General features: G+C 42.0%; 1 long non-coding RNA gene across 1 annotated transcript in view; it reads right to left on the reverse strand.

The window, feature by feature from the left end:
* The window catches only part of LOC109282398 (uncharacterized), a 26,900-nt gene extending 14,489 nt beyond the window's left edge, over nucleotides 1-12,411 (reverse strand). Inside the window, exon 1 of the long non-coding RNA XR_002089366.2 lies at nucleotides 12,282-12,411. This is a non-coding gene — a long non-coding RNA (uncharacterized LOC109282398). The remainder of the gene's footprint in view (nucleotides 1-12,281) is intronic.
* Between the last annotated feature and the right edge of the window lie 7,746 nt (nucleotides 12,412-20,157).

Raw genomic sequence — 20,157 nt, forward strand, 5'->3', positions numbered from 1 at the left:
TGACCCCCTGCCACAGGCAGGAATGAATGCTGGGTTCACAAGACCCCAGACAGGTGATCACCCAACCTCCTCTTGAATTTGCCCAAGGTAAGGTTGAGGACCACTTCCCAGGGAAGTTGGTTCCAGATTTTGGCCACCCTAACCGTAAAATATTGCCTTCTGATCTCTAACCTAAACCTATTCTCCATCAGCTTATTACCATTGTTACATGCCACCCCAGGTGGTGCTGGGGAGAAAAGGGCTCTACCTATTTGCTGTTCCTCCTCTTTTCAGTTTTCTGCTTTTCCTTTAATTTATGCTTTCCTAGAACTAAGAACTTCCATGCAAAAATTTCATCCCAACTAGAATTTTCCCAGGAAGTTTTCATTTTGACAAATAGATGATGCCTAATGACGTTGTTATAGAATTTTCTGGTCAACGCAACTTCCTTCTGATTGGGTTTTCTAGGTTTTGCTGTAGGATGTCACCAGGCCAGCTTTCAGAGGTTGAGGAGGGATTTTTAAAACTAATTTAGCTAGTTGCTTATAACTGAAAGAAAACGGGAATTAAGTTCCTTATTGTCTTCCATTTTTGAAAATGGGGCCTGAGGACCTTAGCAGTGTTTGAAACTTCTGCTTCTTGTAAGATCACACCCCTTGCACACCTCCTAAAGTGTTTTTAATTAAATTAGTGAAGTTTTTAAGCTTGATCCTGTCAAAACTAGTTTGCACTGGATTCATATGGATAGCACTCCAACCAGCTAACTCCTCCAGGTCATGATATGAGGCTGGCTAGTAATAGAATATATATTGGGGTCCCTAGAAGTATTTTTGAGGAAACTTAAAAAACAAAACAACAAAAATAAAACCACTTTTCCTATATACAAAATGTACTTTTTCTGATTCTTGTATAACTTAATAGTGTGATGGCAATAATGTATTGTGTTATTGCCATTTGAAGTACTTCCTTGTTTAAAACCCATATTTTTGTAAAGATATTAAGACGTGCTAATTGTTGCATACAGTGACAGCAGAGTAAGACTTGTGTTCTCAACTTATTGCATCTGATTGATTGATTGATTGATTAATTGTCTTTAAGGGAAATGCTTTCAGAATAATTACTTGGAAGAAGACCAGCATTTTTCCCGGTGGCAAGAAAGGCAGTGTGATATTTTTCATTGTTCTCCAGGTGGCTGTCATGACCCAAAGGGTATGATTGTGTGCGCGCTTCGGCACTGCAGAATTATTTCCCGCCACAAGGAGCTTTCTTTGCACGGTGCAATTCTCAGTTGCATAGAGAAAACCCCGGTGCAAAGGAGTTCCCGCCATTCGCATGCAAATTTGTTCCCCACTATTGGCTGTTTCTAAATTATTCCCACGTGGTGGCTAGCGATTGGCTTGCTAGCTGTATAAGAGGCTTGAGCGGTTTCCGCCCAAGTTGGAGGAGGAGAACTTCACATCCATCTCGTGAAGAACTCTAAGCGCGCTGTGGAGCTTAACAAACCCAGCGTGCCTTAAGGAGGATACAGGGGCCTGATCAACCTCTAGCCTCTCCCCGTTGCCGCCTGATCCCTCGATGTACCCTTCCCTGAGCGCTCGGTCCACGGAGCCTAGCAAACTTCGTGTGTGTGTGTGTGTATCCAGAGCTCTTTCCAGGTTTAAGAGGCTCGAGTTTTCTATGGGTCTTGTTCATGTGAGTTTTCTTTTAGTTTGTAACTGCAACTTAAGTGAAGTTTCTCCTGCCTGCACCGCGACCATCTACGGTGTAAGTAAAATAATCTTTAATCAAGCGCTACGCGTCCATGCCTAATTCTAGTCTGCCGTGCCAAATTCCCCGACCCACGTGCCAGGGCTGCTGGCCACAGCCCGCCACGCGCCCCCGAAAGCCTCGGACCACTCCCGGCCCGCACAGTGGCAATTAATATCTCTTAGAATTCTGACTGCAGATGAAAATGGAATTCAGGAGACTGAGCTCTGCAACTACACCAGAGCAGGGTTGTGACTTTGTAGGCTGCATGAGTGTCCATTAGAAATATTTTGAAGCAACATCACTCCCTGAGTTCCCATGGATGCTGCTTATTTCTCAGAATGGAAAATGTTCTATTTTTGGTCGTGAATATTTTTTCAGGGGAAAGGGCAGGGTGCAACTAAGCATGGCAAGAGTTCATATATGTGTTGGGTTAAGTGTGTTGGGGATTGAGAGAGTCCTATCAAATGCATTTCAAGCTGACACACGAGGCAGTTATTAAATATTTCAGTTTTAAGGCTAAGAAAATGTATTATTTAACTTGGATGATAATGGAGAAGCTGGCGCACAGATTTTGAAGGCAGATTTGTCTATGGGAAAATGCATCTATGACCAGGAAAGATCAAAACAAATGGATAAATAAACACATAAGCATATGTCTTAAGACCAAAAAATATACTATAGATCAAAGGGGAATCTTCAGGAATGCAAAGAAGACTCTAGTATGCAAAAAACCAACAAAATGACAAATCCCAGGAGTCATTTCAAGCTGACAGCCTGTTACAGCCAGTCTCTTTTAGTCAGGAATCTGATTTTTGGTGTTTATTTTAGCTGAAGCTGGCAATAATGCAGTAAATGTTATAGTGTCTGATCAAACCAATTTTAATTAAGTCTTGGAAAAAGGGACATATGCTATAGAAACAATATTTTTGAGAGATGTATCATATATTATAAACTTTTTAAATAAGACGGCTACATTTACTACTAAGAAAAAAATCAAGACAGCCACTAAGGACATAATTGTTCCAGTGTACATGTGGGTCAATTTTATTCAAACATTTTACTAAATGTATACTTTTCATCAGTTCATTTTACAGCTTGGCTTGACCAGTGAATTTTTACTTTTGGAGTTTGATCCATTTACATTTCCTTGTAAAGAGATTGTCTGAATAATATCAAGTCACCAAGAGGAAGGGTTAAAACAATAGCTAGGGAAGCTAGAACAGCTACCCTTTCCTTAAGCCTTTTTTTTTTTTTTTTAATGAATTTCTGTTCCTGAAAATTGTTCCAAGTTGATTATTTTACTAGGCAGAGAAGTGCTGGGAAAACTCTCCTTCCCCACCCCAATCCCCTTTCCCTTAATTCAGTTTAACTCTTCTTTTCCCTGATGTGGGGGACTACTGCCACAGCTAAGTAACTAAGGATGGGTCTGGGAGGATGGAGAATGCAGAGCACACAACAGCTACAGTTGTTTATAATGAGAGTTATGAGGCACCCTAGGTCAAGTCTTGGCTCCATTTAAGTCCCACCAAAGCTCCCACTGTGTTCAATAGAAGTAGGCCTTTTTCTTTTATGTTCAGATGGCAATATCGACAGCCCTAACAGCAAGGGAAGCCAAAGACCCAAACTAGGAATTAAGACTCCAGTGGAAAAGCTGCTAGGATGATCCCGCTAAAGTGTGTATGTGTGCATGTGCACACATGCGCGAATGTGCTGGGAGAGGTGACGGGTGGAAGTATTAAGATCCTATTGACCCCCAGCAGATTATCTCATCCAAGGAAATGTCCTTGTTTTCAGGCCTGTCTTCCTCCATATTGAATAGCGGTGAGGTGCACTACTGTCCCTAAAGTTTTGATTATGCCAGCAAAATATACAAGGTCAAACACAACCAATTTAAAAACAAAATTGGCCAAAAAAACCTCACAAACCTTTGCAAACCTTAATGCAGACAGCCTTAAGCTTACTTAACTGTGCCTAGTATTTTACAGATATCAACTGAGTATCAGCAAGAGTTAAACTGGCTTAAATGTACTTATGCAAAGGCCTGTAGTTTCATAGATTGTAAGGGGCTGGAAGGGAGCTTGCAGATCATCGGGTCCAGTCCCCCTACACTAGGCAGGAAAGACAACTGGGGTCAAGTGACCCCAGCAAGGTGACCCTCCATGTTCCTCTTGAAGATTTCCAGGATAGGTGATTTCCATGGTACTTAACTAGGCCCTTCCTTAGCTTTACTTATTAGTTTATATTGGCTCACTTCTTTGATATAGACTATGCGAAAGGGAGTCAGGAAATGCATTTACAAAACATGTTAAAGAAATTAACCTTGTAGTTCTTAAACAAAAAATGCAAATTTGGGGATCCTGAATACTTTTAACAAAGTTTTAGATGAGCAAGCTGGTAAATATATTCATTAAGTGTCCTAAAAATGCTGTTTTAAAATCTTTCAGAAATACTTTGAAGTACTAGTAAAGCAGGAAGTTAATTGGAACTGCTTTGATACCATTACAGTATGTTTTAACAGCTGGTTAAGAGCCAGTTTAAACAATAAGAGCTAATGTGGTTTGGGACATGCCTGTGAAAGTCTGCATTGTCCATACTGAAACATGCTACAGCAAGTTTGAGTTCATAATAAAGGACCTTCTAAAAAGGAAGATGACTAAATGTCATGTAACATTTAGACTACTACACATTTGTTTGTAAGACCCTCTTCAACATTATAGGGTCATAACTACATGTTTATCTGCATCTATTCTAAAGTCTTATTTTTAGCCACTTTTTGTCCCTGGACTAAAACTAGGAACTGTACATACTTTTTTGGCAAAAGATTGAAGCCATAGCCAAAGGTGGATCCAGGAGGGGCCTAGTAGTGTAGTCGCATTCTCCTCCGATTCCTGCTACAGGCAAAGGGAGGAAGGTCCCAGTTCCTCATTGGGCAGCAGGACCATGGGGTGGGGAAGCTGTGAGGAATCTGGCACAGCTGCCCTGGGCTCTCTCTGACTCTGATACCTGGTCCTGTGCCAGTGGAGGGTAGTAGTGGGGAGTCAGGGAGCCATTGAGGTCATGAAATTGGCACCAGGTTAAGTTGCAAAGCCCAGGTATGGGAGAAAAGGATGGCAGGGGCAAATCAGTTTGCAGCCTCCCTAACCTCCCACTGCAGGATGGAGAAGGGACTGCTTCCTGTTCCTTCATGCACTGTACTTTTTCTTTGAGTTGCTCCTGTGTGCCCAAGGCTGGGGCTTTGCTCAGGCTCAAAGTGAGGTGTTTAGCTCCTTCAGCAGGCTGTTCTCCCACTTCTCTCTGGCAGCGAAGGGCAGCATAGGGTCGCATCCCCCTTACCCTCCCCCCCCCCTTTCAAAATGCTAGATCTGCCCATGGCCACAACATAGTGTTTTCTTGTACTGAACCTCTTTGTACTGGGCTGCCTGCCTGCTCTTGCTGGTGTTTGGTGTGTGTGTTAAATGCGAGTACAACGCTAAAGTTTCAATTGTGCAAAAGCCTAAAGCCAGCCCTTGTGCATTACAATAAAGCTTTTCCTTCTAAGTTCACAATGCTGGGCAATGTGACAGTCTTTGTCATATAACATAATGAAAAGGGACTGCACCTTTTCCTATAACTGATTGCTCATTGGTAGTATTTTGCATTATGGCATGCGTTGCTCTGGGAATCTTAACTAAATTTAAACAGTCAGCCATTATGGTCTTTTCAAGTGGTCTCTGTCTCTTGGGTTATGTTAGTAAGTACTAAACACGGATCCGAGGGACCAATTTAGACGGTCAAAATAAGGCAGGTTTATTTTTTTCAAAACAAAAAATCTCATGTACGAGGATTACTAGTTTTCTTCCAACCTCAAGGAAAACCCTATAGGCAAAATACTTCATACTTTCAGGGTTTTACATACCATGCTTAAACTATTGATGTGTTTCTCTATACACCATTTACACAAACTTCAGCTTGGTTAGTGTAATATCTACTTTCTCAAGTGAGTCGTCAGTTGAGGAAAGACTGTTAAGAAGCAGTTCAGTTCATATGTAATTGTAGCACTTTGGGATACCAAGTGAAGAACAAAACTAACAGGGGAATAGAGAAAACACTGTAGAAGTATTTGGGCCTTTTTTACAAATTATGTACAAATTTACAAATTATGTACTGTGTCAGTATCCTTCACCAGTACTCCACTATTAGCTTTTCATTAGATCTAATATGTGCTTATATATTTGGAAAAAAATCTAATACCAGGCTTCATGACCATTTCTGGACAGAACCCCAAATTAGCAGGGATCCTGTGAAGTCAGAGGAGCTATGACAATTTACAACAGCAGAGGATCTGGCTTCTGGGCATTTGTAGCATCTCTTTAATAATGTTTATTTTCAGGGGGGCTGTATAATTTCTGAGAGAGGGAACATTACTGGATCTAGCAAATTAAGTGAGACATTGGTCCTGAATAGTTTATCTAAAAGTAGTCCTAACAAAACCAGAGACAATGAGTAATGGAGTTGTGGCCTCTGTATTTAAGTCCAGCTCTGATCATTGCACTCACAGCACACAATTCCATTTCTGAAGCTCTCTGTTTTCTCCAGGAGACTAAATCAGCCCCACTTCTGCAACCCTTGGCCCCAAGCCTGTCTGACTTTTGCAATGAGTTTAGCAACATCTGCTTTGCCCATTAAAGTGACTTTCCTCTTACTGGCCTCGAGCCTGCATGCTTGCTGCAATTGATTAACAGCAATTTCCTTCCCAAAGTGGAGAGTTCACTGAACTCCAAACTGGATTGTAGTCTACGAATTATCCTGGAACGTGTGTGTGTGTGTGTGTACAGACACATGTATATTATATATAAACTAACTTCCTTCTCTCAAAAATAATTTCAGTAACTTTTTTAGTCAACGGATGTCTTTCCTTCCATCTGCATGGATGCAATAGATTTTGTCTCAATCTTTAAATCCAGCTCTGATTTTGCCTTGAGTGGCACATAACTTTTTGATGTTCTTATGCTCTTCTTTCTGACTTAACTTTAATAGTTAAATAGTCATACTGAATGACTGCAGTTTTTGTTTTCAATTTTTTTTTTTTTTTTTTAGGGGAGGGAAGTTACCTCTAAGGTTTTTGTCTGCACAGGGCATACACAATTATTTTTAGAAACTTTGGAAGAAGTGATGAAAGACTTTTTTGGTTGTTTTTTTTTTTTTTAAATCTGTAAATAATGCACCTAATTTTAAATGAGGATGAAACTGGGCAAGTACCATGGTATTAATTAATTTTTTCCAACAGGTGCTTGTGAACTATCAAGTGGGATGATGCAGTACTAGAACTTGACTCTTTTGTGCAGCTAGCATCTCCCTAGTCTGCTCCCTACAGGTGCTGTTCTCAGGAAGAACAGATGGTTTGTTTTAAAGGAGTGAAAAATCCTGAGTGTTCTTCATCATGTGATTTTTCTCAAAAGAATCAAAAGATCCCATTACAGACCAAGCTGCTGCAGCTATGACCCTGGCTCTTGTAGCTGTTAACATAATGTTAGGTGTGTGAAAATAACAGGAAGGTACTTGAAGTGACCAGATCTCATAGTGAGGTACTGATTACCTGGAATGGTTTGTCAAAGCATCTTCTGTATCTTGTATTCCATTAACCAGAAGCATCCTTTATTTTGGCTGACTTGGAAAATACCACCTATATTACATATTATAGAACTATTGTCCATATTTTTAAAGAAGGCTATTAAAACCATTCCTGTAATACTTATGTTGGATAGATAGATAATGCATCTTCAGCCTCTTTAAACTTTCTTTTTGCATTCCCAAAGAAACTCAGATTTCTTAAATTTGAAAGCATTCTATTGTCACGTATATGGAAAATTAGCAGGATATTTAGTGTATCCCATGTGTTTTAAGACTCTCCCCCCACCCTCTATTCTCACCCCCTGCCCTAGAAAAGTGTGCCATGTAAGAATTAATTAAATGCCAATCTCTTTCCCTCCCCCATCAAACCTGTTGACTTTTCTTCAAGTAATACCAACACAGTTTAGGAGCAGCGCAGAAACTTAAAGACTCAGTTTTTGTTTGTGACAAGAAAAATGTTAGAGAGGAAACGCTGGACAAACTTCCTAATGACTTGTATTTGTGCTTTACAATATATCAATCAAACACAATTTAACATTTCAGCCCCAAAATAAACAGCAGCAATAGAGCAATTAGCTTAGTCTACAGTGTAATGAAACAAGCCCACTCTGTTTTGATTCTGTTGCTGGTTCCCTCAGAAGCCTAGAATTTAGGATAAAAGTCAATTGCTTGATGAATTTGTGATCTGTGAACAGGTGCAGTAATAGTTTAAGGGGGTGTAGCTGTGGCTCATTCCTAAGTGGCTGCAATCCTTGGGTGTCTGATCCACCCTTGTTATTTGAAACTCCTGAGAGGTTATTTTTTCTCCTGTTCATGAGAAGGTAGAGCTGAGCTACAAGGCCTAAGGTAAGGTCAGTTGTGTGTGAGCTCATGAGCAGTGAATTAGATAATTTTGGAGGGAGCTTGGAGGCTTGTGAGAGGCTTTATTTTAGGTGCAGCTCTATGCCCTTCACATGATAGCTACTGTTGTACTACTGGCCATGTACTGTTTACTTTTCTGCCTATAAGCATCAAGTGTAAGTTAGTAGCTGTACTCTTAGAAAAGATTAAATTGAAAGGACAAGTACCAACTCCATAAAGAATCAAAAAAATGAAGGTGTTCTCAGATGGTTAGATTCAGGAAGCCTGACTCCCCAGACTCTCGAGGAATTTCTTGGACTCAGAGAAACTGAGGAGGAAATTTGCCAGCTTACAACCAATCAACAGATGTTGTATTCTCTACAGTTGGAGGCAATGAGGAAGGGCAGGCTGTGATCACTAGAGAAGCAGACCACTAACAATTGCATATATTTTAGAAGCTCCCAATTGATGGTAGTAGGTCTTGACTGGGGGTGGGGGGAATTTGAAAGATCTCTGAATCTGGATGAATTAAATATAGAAGCCTGGGAGATTCACAGGTAGTTGACTTTTTAACCCAATGTCTAAGAACATCTAAGCATGTTCCAAAGATCTTTAGTTGTCCAAGGAAGACAGATGATCATTCTATACTAAGAAGAATGGAAAAAAAATTCTGCAGGGAACAGCAGAATAATGTGCTGACTTCCTACAACCAATGCAGGAGATATAACTAACTCTAAGATTGGCTAGGTTTTGCAACCAGTGATGTACCTGGGCACTTTGGTGCCCTGGATGGCAGCAGTGGTTCATGGGTCAGCATTGGTGTCTGCTGCTGGTAGCAGCCAGGCTAAGTCAGCAATGCAGCAGTTATTTTTGAGCCCTCCCTCCCCATCTCAGTTCCGCACCCAGGGCTGGTAGTCCCCTCTTAGCTGTATAACTGTATGCAAGTTGATGAATGAGGATCTTCTGGTAATGAAGCTTATTAGCATTAAAGACATTGCTTTACAAGATATCCCTCTCAGATTATAGATTATGTTAGGGAACTTGTTAGAGTGCTGAAGGAGCACAATATCTAAATGTGTCTTACAAAGTTATTTCTCATTTTGCAAGTGACAGAAGACAGAGATCTAGAACTATACCACTGACTACATAAGAAATCTAAGACAGAGGGTTTCAGTCATCTGGGACATTGTTCAACATTCTGTGGGGGAGAAGCTACTTTATGCTCTGAGTTTGGGAGCACCCTGTGTTCTAGGCAGCAGACTACTAGAATCATGGGTGTTAAACTTCTCCAGAAGATGGGGAAGTGGCTAGCAGTGAGCATTATTTGCCATAAAATCCAGGACCCCATGGGCCTGGTTGACATGGCCAATGATGGTAGACGTGCAAGGGAGAGCTGTGCAACCCAAACCTTGATTGCCTGGCCTGCTACCACTTGCATGGTTTTGCCACAGCAAGCAACTGCCTGGTCTGCAGCCACTTCCCTCACTTGCCACTGCCGCAAGATAACCCTTTTGCCCCAGACCACATATGTCCCTTCACCTACTTTACACCAAGTCTAAGAGTTTGGGTAATAAGCAACTGGAATCTCTTATTTATGAGCAATCTAGCTGGTATTACTGAAATCTGGTGGATTGATTCCCAGGACTGGTATAGCAGAAACAACAGTTATAACCTAGTTAGGAAGGACAGTGTAGGCAAAAAGGGGGGGAAGTAGACAGTGCTCTATGACAAAAGTGGCATTACTATTTTCCAAGTTACTGAGAACTAGGGTATGATTTATGTATAATTGTCTTAAAATGTAAGTACAAGATGAGGTATTAGATGGTGTCTGCTACAGCCCTCAGAGGACTGCTTAGGGCCACTTCAGCTTTCTTAATAGGTATGCCTACTACATGGGGCGGGGGTTAAAGGTGACTTTGATTTGAGTGTGGTATACTGAAGGTCTAGAGATGCAATATCAAAATATCCTAAATATTACAGATCTGTTAAAGTGTTGTATCCACCCTAGGGGAAATTCTGCAGTCGGTTCCACTTTATTTGGCAAGTGGATGTCTGTCACAGAATAAAAATTTAGCAGGAGCTTTCATTTTAGAGATTGTGACTTACCTTTGTGCACATACTGCATAAATACAGTCCTGTAATATGTACACTTGGAGCTTTCAAAGGCATATTACAAAACTGAAAACAAATGTTAACTCAATCAGTTGAGGGACTTTAAGCAGAAAAATGATGAATGATGATCAGGGATTGTTTAGCAACATTTTAGCAGATACCCAATCAAAAGAGAAGGTTGCCTTAGTTAGGAAACCAGCCTGGGTTTGTGGTGAAGTGATGACATCTATTAAAAAAGCAAACAAGCTGTATATAGAAAATGGAAGATGCTGATAGCAATGAACATGGGTTAGGAGGTAGGCTGTGCTGATAATTGATGAGGGAATGAAAAGGATGCAACAAGCCTGTGACCAGAAAGTCCAGGACAGTATTTATAACTAAACATAAATCCAGACTTCTAGTAATTGCTACATAGGTAAAGACTAGAAGTATTAAAAACAATTTTTTCTATGTTTTGCAAAACTCAAATGATGTAGTTATAACACAGGATCATGGAACATCTGCCACTCCAATGATAACTTAAGAGGATGGTAGATAGAGCCTGGTAGATGCTTTTAAATCAATAGTCCCAGAGATTCTGCACTTGAGAGCTTTAGAAGACCTGGCTAGAGAGCTCTTGAAGCTGTTAGCTCTTGGAATACCAAGGAAGTTACAGAGAACCTGAAAGAAAACTAATATTTTATCAGTAATTAGAAAGTGTAAAAGGGGCAATCCTATTGTTATAACTATATGTTTGTCATCCTGATAGCAATTCCTTGCAAAATAGTGAAGTTGCTGCAATAGGCCTCAACAAAGAATTAAAATATGGTAATATAATTACTGCTAGTCAGCAAAGGCTTATGGAGAATAGATGCTGGTGAACAGAATAAAAACTAGCTAACTAACAACTCGTTAAGCATGAGTCATCCTTGAATGCATTTTTCCATCAGGGTCCTGTACCATTCTCTTGACCCTTCTTTTTCTCTGTCTCTTTCTCTCTCTGGTGGTGTAGAAGAAATATGTAACATCAACATGGAAAGCCTAAAAATGACAAAGCTTGTGCAAGTGAAAAATAAAGAAGAGTATAAAGAAGGGATCTCTCTCTCTCTCTCTCTCTCTTTGGTGGTATAAAAGAAATCTGTAACATCAACAGTGAAAGTCTGAAAGTGACAAAGATTGTGTGAGTGAGGAATAAAGAATGGATACCAATGCAGAATAGTTTGCCTCACTTGAGTAAGAGGAACCCAAGCAGACTATCCATTTTAATGAAGCCTAATGTATGTTGTATGTCTAGCAATGAAGGAAAAGCAGGGAGGAATTGTGCATGGGGAACAGCAGTTGAAAAAGACTTGGGAAGAGGAAGTCTTAGTGGGTAGTAAATGTAAGCTCACAGTGTAAGATTGTGGACAATTCTGTATGGACACTTACATAGAGGGGAATCCTGAGAAGGAGTTGCAAGGTTAAATTAGCTCTTGAGTTTGGAACTGAGTTAATATCATCTTGAGATCTGTGCTCCAGGAGTGAGGACTTGTGGAATGTAATGTCGAGTTCTTGTGCCCACCCTTCTGAAGGATTGAAGTCACCAGAAAAAATGTTGAAAAATGTAAGAGACTTCAGCCAGGAATCATAAGAATAATTAAAGGACTGAAAAGCATGCTTTGCAGGAAGTGTCTCTAGGGGGTCAATCTGTTTTAGCTTGAGAAGTTGCCCTAAGAACCAGGTGGTATCTGGTTCTGCCAAACAGAGCAAACAGCAGGATTGATTATTGCCTTGGTGCGTCTTCAGTTTTCTCCAAATGAGAGTCTATTTATTCCCCTGAGCTGGGGACCTTTTCATTTCCCCCACCCCAACCAGGGACCTATTCATTTTGCCCAACCCAGTTAACTCTTTAATAAATCCCTTTTATTGAGCATTATAATGTATTAACTTAAAGCATGCATATAGATATAATCTTAGCAGTTTCAGTAATCTTAGCAAGATACAGTCTTAGCAAGTAAGTAATTGTATATTACCAGTCCTAATAATACATGACTCAGGAGCTGGCCAGGCTTCCAGAGTGCGCAAGTTTCCTTGAAGGGAGCAGAGATGTCTTCAGTTTTCAGGCATTGTTGGGATGAGGGGAAAGAAAGGAAAGGAGGGTATGGGAAGGAAAAGTGGGGAGAGAGATGGGTAGGGAAAAGGGGGGTAATATTTATAGTCCTTTAGTCACGTAGCTACCAATTAGGCCAATTTTCTGTTTTTCATCAACAACTTAGGGTATGTCTTCACTTTATCATTGTTTTTCTCTTCTTCTTGATACTAGGAGCCATTTGCTTCAGATACGGGTGGAATGTGCCATAACAAACCCTTTTATCCATAACAAGCATTTTTATTATCAGACTCTTGCAGATAAACAAGCTGCATCAGACCCTTTTTTCTGTAGGGAGCAGGTTATACAATAGCATAACTCCATGAATGCACTCTTAGCCTACTTATGTCAAGGCTGTTCTAGGCCTTGCAGGCCTAAGGGACCATTTCAGTCCTGTTAAGCATCAAGAGGCCGAACTGTCTCCACAGACAGTGAGAACATTAAGGGGTAAGTTGATCACTGTCTATACCTGCACTGAGTGCAAATCTTTGGTAACTGGTACATCTGTGGTAACTAGCCAAAACAGAGAGGAATAACTTATGTTAGACTACAACATAACGTTTAGAGCCCCAATCTCCAAGAACTGGTAGCCATTTATATCTAGTAACAGTGAATGTTAGGGCTGTGCAAAGCTTTGGGTGCTGATTCAATTTGGAGGAAGTTCAGCCTGTTTCAGCGGCCAAATCTCTGAATCTGAATTGAATTGGGAGACCAATAAAAAGGTCTGAATTGATTGGAAAAGGTTCAGAGAGATTCAGAGATTTGGGCAGTCCCTGCTTGCTGCCACAGGGAGCTGGGCCTGTACTCCATGCTGGTAAGTAGGGAGCGGGGGGAAGGGACCATGGGGGGACCCCTGCCAGGCCCCATCCCCTGCCTGCTCCCCCAGTCCCCCGAGAGCCTCCTGATCCCTGCCCACTCCCAGCCCCATCGATGGCTGCCTCGCCTGGCCCCATAGCCTTTGGGGGCTTGTGGCAGAGCCCCCCACACAGCGCAGGGCAGTGGGGAGCAGCAGTGATCACCCCCCGTGCCTGGCAGGAGCTGGTGAGTGCAGGGATTGATTGACTGATTTATTTATTTATTTTAAGACCTGGGAGCTGGAGCAGGTGGGGCAGCCATGGTGGAGCTGGGAGACCAGGCGGGGGGGATGGGGCCTGTTTGATTTGGAGATTCAGCCAATTCGGCCGTGGCTGAATCTCCTGATCAAATTTGGCCGAATCTATTCGGGACAGTGATTTGAATCACCGAATTGAATCACTGTCCTCCAAATTGGCCGAATCCAAAGCGAAATACTAGCCACTTCACACAGGCCTAGTGAATGTGAAGTGCCAGCAATTTGGATTGATGGATACGGCTGTACAAGGTGTCAGGAATAATAGAAGTAAACCTTTGTTTTAATTTTTTTTTGTTTGTATTTATTTAATAGACATGAACTAAATGAATCGACTGGTTCAGGTTGATTTTTAAAATGTTATGAAATGAGCCCCATCTCCTGTAGATTGGAACAGTCTTCATCCTCAGGGTTGAGACTTTACCCATTTTGAACCTTTTCTTCAGTGAGAAGAGAGGGTGGGGTTTAGTTGCCTGAACTCTAACTTGCAACACAAATTGAATCCAAGCATTTGAGGTTTCTGGTTTGGAGTGAGATTCTGGTAATGTTTTCCATTCCTGCAGCACTCTGCAAATATAAACTAGTCTGTCAAATATGCTGAGGAGATAAATATTTTTGCTTTTTATTTTATGTAGCGAGAACTCACTGGACATGTCTATGTTGCTTCTGTGTTGGCCCACCCATTCACTCCTGGTCCATGCTTTTCAAAATCTGGCAACAAGGGGATGTAGCAAATTAATGACACCAAGCACATGCCAGTAAGCATTGAAGCTTAAGGGCCTCATTCCCAAGATTTGATGCCTGTGGCATATCAAGGGTGCACTTTATGGCAGTGTTCCTGGTACCCCTTTGTGATGGTATACACGTGCCTGCTAAATTTAAGTCACTTGCCTAAGACCTTATGATGAGCAGGGGATCTTGGTTTTCCATTTCCCAGGGAAAAATGGGGAAAACCCTGGATTTCCCATTATTATCAGAGAAGATGTGGATTTTCCCATTGAGCAGAGAAACCAGCGGTTTTCCCACTTTTGCAAAGAGCTCCACAGGCTGGCACAGTTCCAGGCTGTAAGTGCTGATTGCAAAAAGGGCAGGAAACCCCCAGCCTGGGGGAGGGCGGGGGGCAGGGCCTGAGGTTTTTAGTCAGTCTCAAGGCTTACCTCAGGCTCACTTTTGTCCTGGAGCCTGTAAGGTTAGGTAAGTGGGGCTTGCAGGGGGATAGGGTACTGCAGGGCAGGGCTGGAGCCTGAGCTGTCTTGGGGGAAGCTGGATGCAGGGAGCTGGCTGGGGGCTGAGGGAGCAGGGAGGTGTTGGTGAAAGACATGGCTGGCAGTACACGGACTGTGAGCGGTGTTTTCGGCCTGACCCATCTCAGTGCTTCCATGTGCGGCTTTCCTGAAGGGCCAATAGTGCTGCTCTGGTTCTATGTGCTGCTGGCCGGGCGGGCGCTCCGGGGAGCTGGCTAGGGGCTCAGGGAGTGGGGAGACATTGGGGAAGATGTGGAGTGGCCTCCTGGCAGCATGTGGAACTAGAGTGGCACTATATAGGCCCTTAAGGGAAGCCACACATGGGGGTGCTGAGCCCGGTCAGGCTGATAGCATTGCCCATGGTCCATGTGCAGCCAGCCGGGCACTCCGTGTCTTTCATTCTCAGGGGGCGGGGGGACCCGTGCCCCCAGATCTGTGCATGGGGCAGGCTGCAGGCTTGAGCTCCTGCCCTGCTTCCCTCCCGTGGGACCTCTGCAGCCCCATAGGCATGACCCAGTACAGCTGGGAACAGCAGGGTTGCAGGGGGATCTCCTCCCCCCCCCCCCCCAACTGCCCTGGCAATGTACCTCCTCAATCTGCCATTGCTTTGAGGGGCACAGCCCTGTGCCACTTCTTTCAATGCAGTCCTGTGCGCAGGAGGCACATCACCAGTGTAGTATTGGGCGAGCAGTGGCTAGATCCCCATGTGGCTCCTTTGCCCCCAGCCATGCGGGGTCATAGGGGAGGGAAGCAGGGTGGCAGGGAACAGTCAGTCCATGGCTGCTCATGGCTGGGGGCTTATTGGGGTGGGGGGGGGAGTGAGGGGCACCATCAGGGCTGTGGGGGGCATTTAATTTTAATAGTAGATCTTGGGTGTTTTACCAGAGAATTTGCAATTATTTTTATCAGGGAAAACCAGGATCTGTGATGATGTGTTAAGCATTAAAACTTGATTTCAGGTTCAGGAGGTCCTAGTCTCTTGCTTAGTCTGCTTCATCATGTTATCTTTCCTGGTACCCAATTTTTAAGGTTACAAGTAGTCATGTTCTAAGATTGGTCATATGCTTAACGTGCTAGGTCTCTCAACACCTTTTTTGCATTAGTCAAATAGCATATTTCTGCATTGCTTTTTTGGTTCATCAGTGATCATAGTATCTCTATATTGCACTCTACTATTTATTAACCTACTCCTTTAAACTAAGGCCCCTTATCCCATGACTTGTTTTTTAAAGTGACAGTGTTCATTAAAGCCTTGAACCCTAAGTCTCCCAGTAGTTGCAAGTTTCCTACACAATCTGTTGCTGGGAATTTTAGTTCAAACATGTCCAAATCAGCAATTTGTTCTTACTTTCAAACTCTGATTTTTAGTAATTTTGGCAAGGGATTATCTTGGAGAGAGAGAGAGAGAGAGAAATGCTCCACCAAATGTATATGTAAATAATAAGTTGGACATAAATAAAGAACGAATTGAATCCAGGAGGAGGAGATGATCCAAAATCTGGATAATCCTGTTGAAACCCTCATGAGCTACAGCCACAGCAATAGGCAGCTGTGGACCAGAACAACAGCCTGGGAAGAAGCCAAACAGATGCTACTCCTAGAAAAATACACACTAGAATTCAACATCTGTTAGCGTTCTCATCATCTTGCTCTGATTTTAGAGCAGACATAGAATAGGGGAGAGGAGGAGGAGAGTAGAATCCACAAGTACCAGGTGATACTTAGAGAGATGTAGTTCTTAACAAGTAAATGTAAAACCTAAGCTTTCAATTAAATTTTTTAATAGTGCAGTCAAAATTTTAGGCAATGTAGGCAGAAGTTCCAGTTAAGTAGAACAAAAAATTGGACAGACATTGGCATAGCTGAGGATGAAGCAAAAATGTGATGACTGTGTCCCTCCCTATTGGGGAAATGTCATTAATTCATGTTGAACATTGTTACACTTATAGTACTTTCATGTTTGAAAAAATTTACATGATGTGCAATATGAATTAATACCCAGTTTTGAACTATAACAGTCTAATATTATTTATAAACACAGCTATCTTTGTTCATGCTAGAGGCAAAATCACGTAGGTTAAAGTCTAGAGGTTGGGTTTTTGTTATTGGATTTTGCCTGTTCTCATCCAGCCTACCTATAAAATGTGCTACAACCCACCCACCTTTGTTAAGCACTTTGAGATTCTCAGGTGACAGATGCAAAATGAACTCCAAGGCTGCAGACAGAAGTGCAGCTCCCTGCTGTAATTGAGAATGCTTTGCTGGAAGCATTCTGAGTTTCAACAATCCCCTGGACCAAACAGAAGTTCACTGTTGGTTTCAGGCAAAGGCAAATCTAGGTGCTGGCTGGGAGCCTGTAGCTGGTTTCCCTTAGCAATGTTCCCTCCTCCCTGTGAGTCTGCAAAGTTTTCAGAATGGGAGGGGTGAAAGGGAACAGAGGGAGCTTGTTCTTGGAGCTCCCCAGCCAACACTGGAGGGTGGGGTGGGAGTTTTGGAGCCCCCCCCACCTTGGGGGGTGGGGAGGGTCCAATGCACTCACCCTATCCTTCAGCATCAGCCAGACTGAACTCTCTCCACACCCTCCCCCGTCCCATTCTGAAAACAGCTTGAGGCTAGCTGGCAGACAGCACAGACAGAAGTTACAAAATAATTGTTTTGCAATGAAGGGGTCAGATTTTCACCTGATCAGCCATTTTTGAAACTGTGCACTTGTTTGGTGATGGCTATAAACTGCTTTCTGTGGCCAGAAGTGACAATTTTTGCCCATTCTGTCTGCACCCCAAATGTTCCTATTAGTGGTAGGCAGCTGATTCTGAGTTTGTTTTAAATATTTTCGGTTCCATTGTTATTGCCTTCACAGGTGGATGGATGTGTTGGGTATAATTGTTTCTGGTCCTTTGTCTTCAGTAGTCTAACTTAGTTCCTTGTTTTATGGAAAGTTTCTGCTTTTATTTTATTTTTTCCCTTTATATTTGGTAGAAGTTCAGGCTAGGAAAAAATGATGGTTTTGATTCCTGTGGTTAGTAGGGTCGGAGAAGATTAAAAACGTTTTATCTCAGATGCTCCTGATGATGATTCCTCAGGTTTTAGTTTTGTTTCCAGCTCAAAGATGCCAATCTTTAAAAGTATTTCAGTAGTAAAGATCTGTCAGTTTCTTACCCAGATTTAATGACCTTTCAAAAGAGTTGAACTGTGCAAATAAATCTTCAAAGACAACAACTTGTTTATTTGCAATTATTTTGATAAGGAAGGTGAAAATAGGATGGATAGGAAACAAAAGTATGAATGAGGAATGATCAATGTTCCAGACAGAGAAGAAATGGAGTATGTAGCATTTATTAATTTAGGAGTAAAAGAGGCGTTATAAAGTGACAGCCACTACACTATCATTAATAAGTATGGGGTTGGTTGCAATATCTATTTTCTTACCTTAAAAAAGATGATGAATAGTGAATTAGCCAAAATATTTACTCGGGTGGGGTGTACTGTGAAGAGCTTACTGAAGAGGCTCCCTCAATGTAAAGTAATGTTCTAAGGCTGAATAGGATAATATACATTATGGAGGTGGATGAAACAAAACAGAGCTATTGCTGCTCCAGTAGTGGTACTATACATTCTCAATATTCAGAATGGATTACAGAGTCAGAGATGGCAAAAATAGAGACGTCCCACAGAAAAACAATGAGATTTCATCAGCTACATGATGAAAAGTCTGCCTAAAGAGACATTAATAATTCTTAATTTGGGGAATGAGGGAAATACTTAAAAAAGTATATGAAAGCCACAAAGTTTATAATTCAAAATACTCATATCATACCTTTTTTCTCACATTTTAAATTCCTTTTTTAGTCCTGAGTTAATAAATGCTACATTTCTAATAAAGCAAAATAAATCCCCTGTACAGAAAAACTTGGGACCTCGTGAAGTAAGAACTCATATCTTTGGCGGGGGGGGGAGAAGTGTATATGTATTTTCCCATGAAATATATCCATTTTCCCACTAAGTATACAGTCCCCAAATATAGATCTATAGATCCGTTTAACTCTCAGACTGTAAAGGCAGTGTAGTAGTGCATTACCCTATTCCCAACTTCCTCTCCACCTTACTGTAGGTCAGTTACACATGCACACAGGAAATGTGAATTACAAAAGTTGCAGTTATGAAAGCATACATGTTTAGTGGGAAAATTAGGTTCTACTTCTCCTTTTCCCAGCCTCCAGTATAATATACTGTTCATATATGCAGTTTTATACTTACTGGATCCTACTAGCATATGATAATATGAATTTTGAAACACTGCTTTGTTTAGTATGGAATTGATGGCACAGTATGGTAAATTGAGCTTACAGAGAAAAAAGTAAAAAGAAGCAAAAGAAAGAAACTAAACTCTAGACAGACAGGTTATAGCAGAGCCCACTTTTGCCTCCTTTGTCTCTTTGCTTTATTCAGGGTCTTGATCCTGTAGTGACTGTCACCCAGAACACACAATAGGTCTGACAGTCAAATGTTTGCCTCAGATTTAATTTATTGCTTGAGTTAACTCTTTCCTAAACTAAGAAATTTAAATTCAACCATTATTGTATTTACCTGAATGCAAGATGATTCAAAATTTAAGACAACCCCCCATTAGATTTTATAACAAATGTGTAAGTTTTTCATGTATAATTTCCATGTATGGAATCAAATTATTGGGGGGTCATCTTACATTGACCCCTGGGTCCCCTCACTGCTGTAGTAGGGAGTGCAGTGGCACAGGGACAGATGCTGGGGGGTGGCAGGTGCTTCTCTTCTGCTACTTGCTCCCTCTACTTGTTCCCTCTGCTCTCTGCCTTCCCCCCACTGCCCCTTTGCTGCCCCTGCTCCTTGTCTGTCTGCTTACCCTTGCTTCTGCTCCAGAATTGCTCTATCCCTGATCCAGCTTGGGGTGTAAAGCACATACTTGCTTTGGCCCTAGCCCAGCCTGGTAGTAGTGGCTGCTGCCACATCAGCAATCAGTTCAGGCTGGGGCCAGAGCCAACATGTGCTCCATGCCCCAGGCTGGAACAGAGAGAGAGCTGTGCTGGAGACATACTTAGGGTAAGAAGTTGGGGGGACAAGCAGCAGCTACAGCTCCTGACATCAGGTCAGTAGCAGAACTGGAGCTGCAGCAGCTGTTTGCCCTCCCCACCCACCACCTTGTTACTTACATTTAAGACAAGGGACTGTTTTCCCTTTGTTAAATTGGGGGTGGGGAGGGAGGGAGAGAGAGCCTCCTCTTGGATTTGAGTAAATATGGTAATTTCAATTTGGATTAATACTCTGTGTATTAATGCCATGACACAAACTTTACATAGCCGTTCATGGATATAACTATGCAGATATAACTAAACTAATGCAAAAGGTACATAAATGAGGTAAAAAGCTTAACA

Source organism: Alligator mississippiensis, chromosome 6, assembly GCF_030867095.1.
Source record: "Alligator mississippiensis isolate rAllMis1 chromosome 6, rAllMis1, whole genome shotgun sequence".
Lineage (NCBI taxonomy): Eukaryota > Metazoa > Chordata > Crocodylia > Alligatoridae > Alligator > Alligator mississippiensis.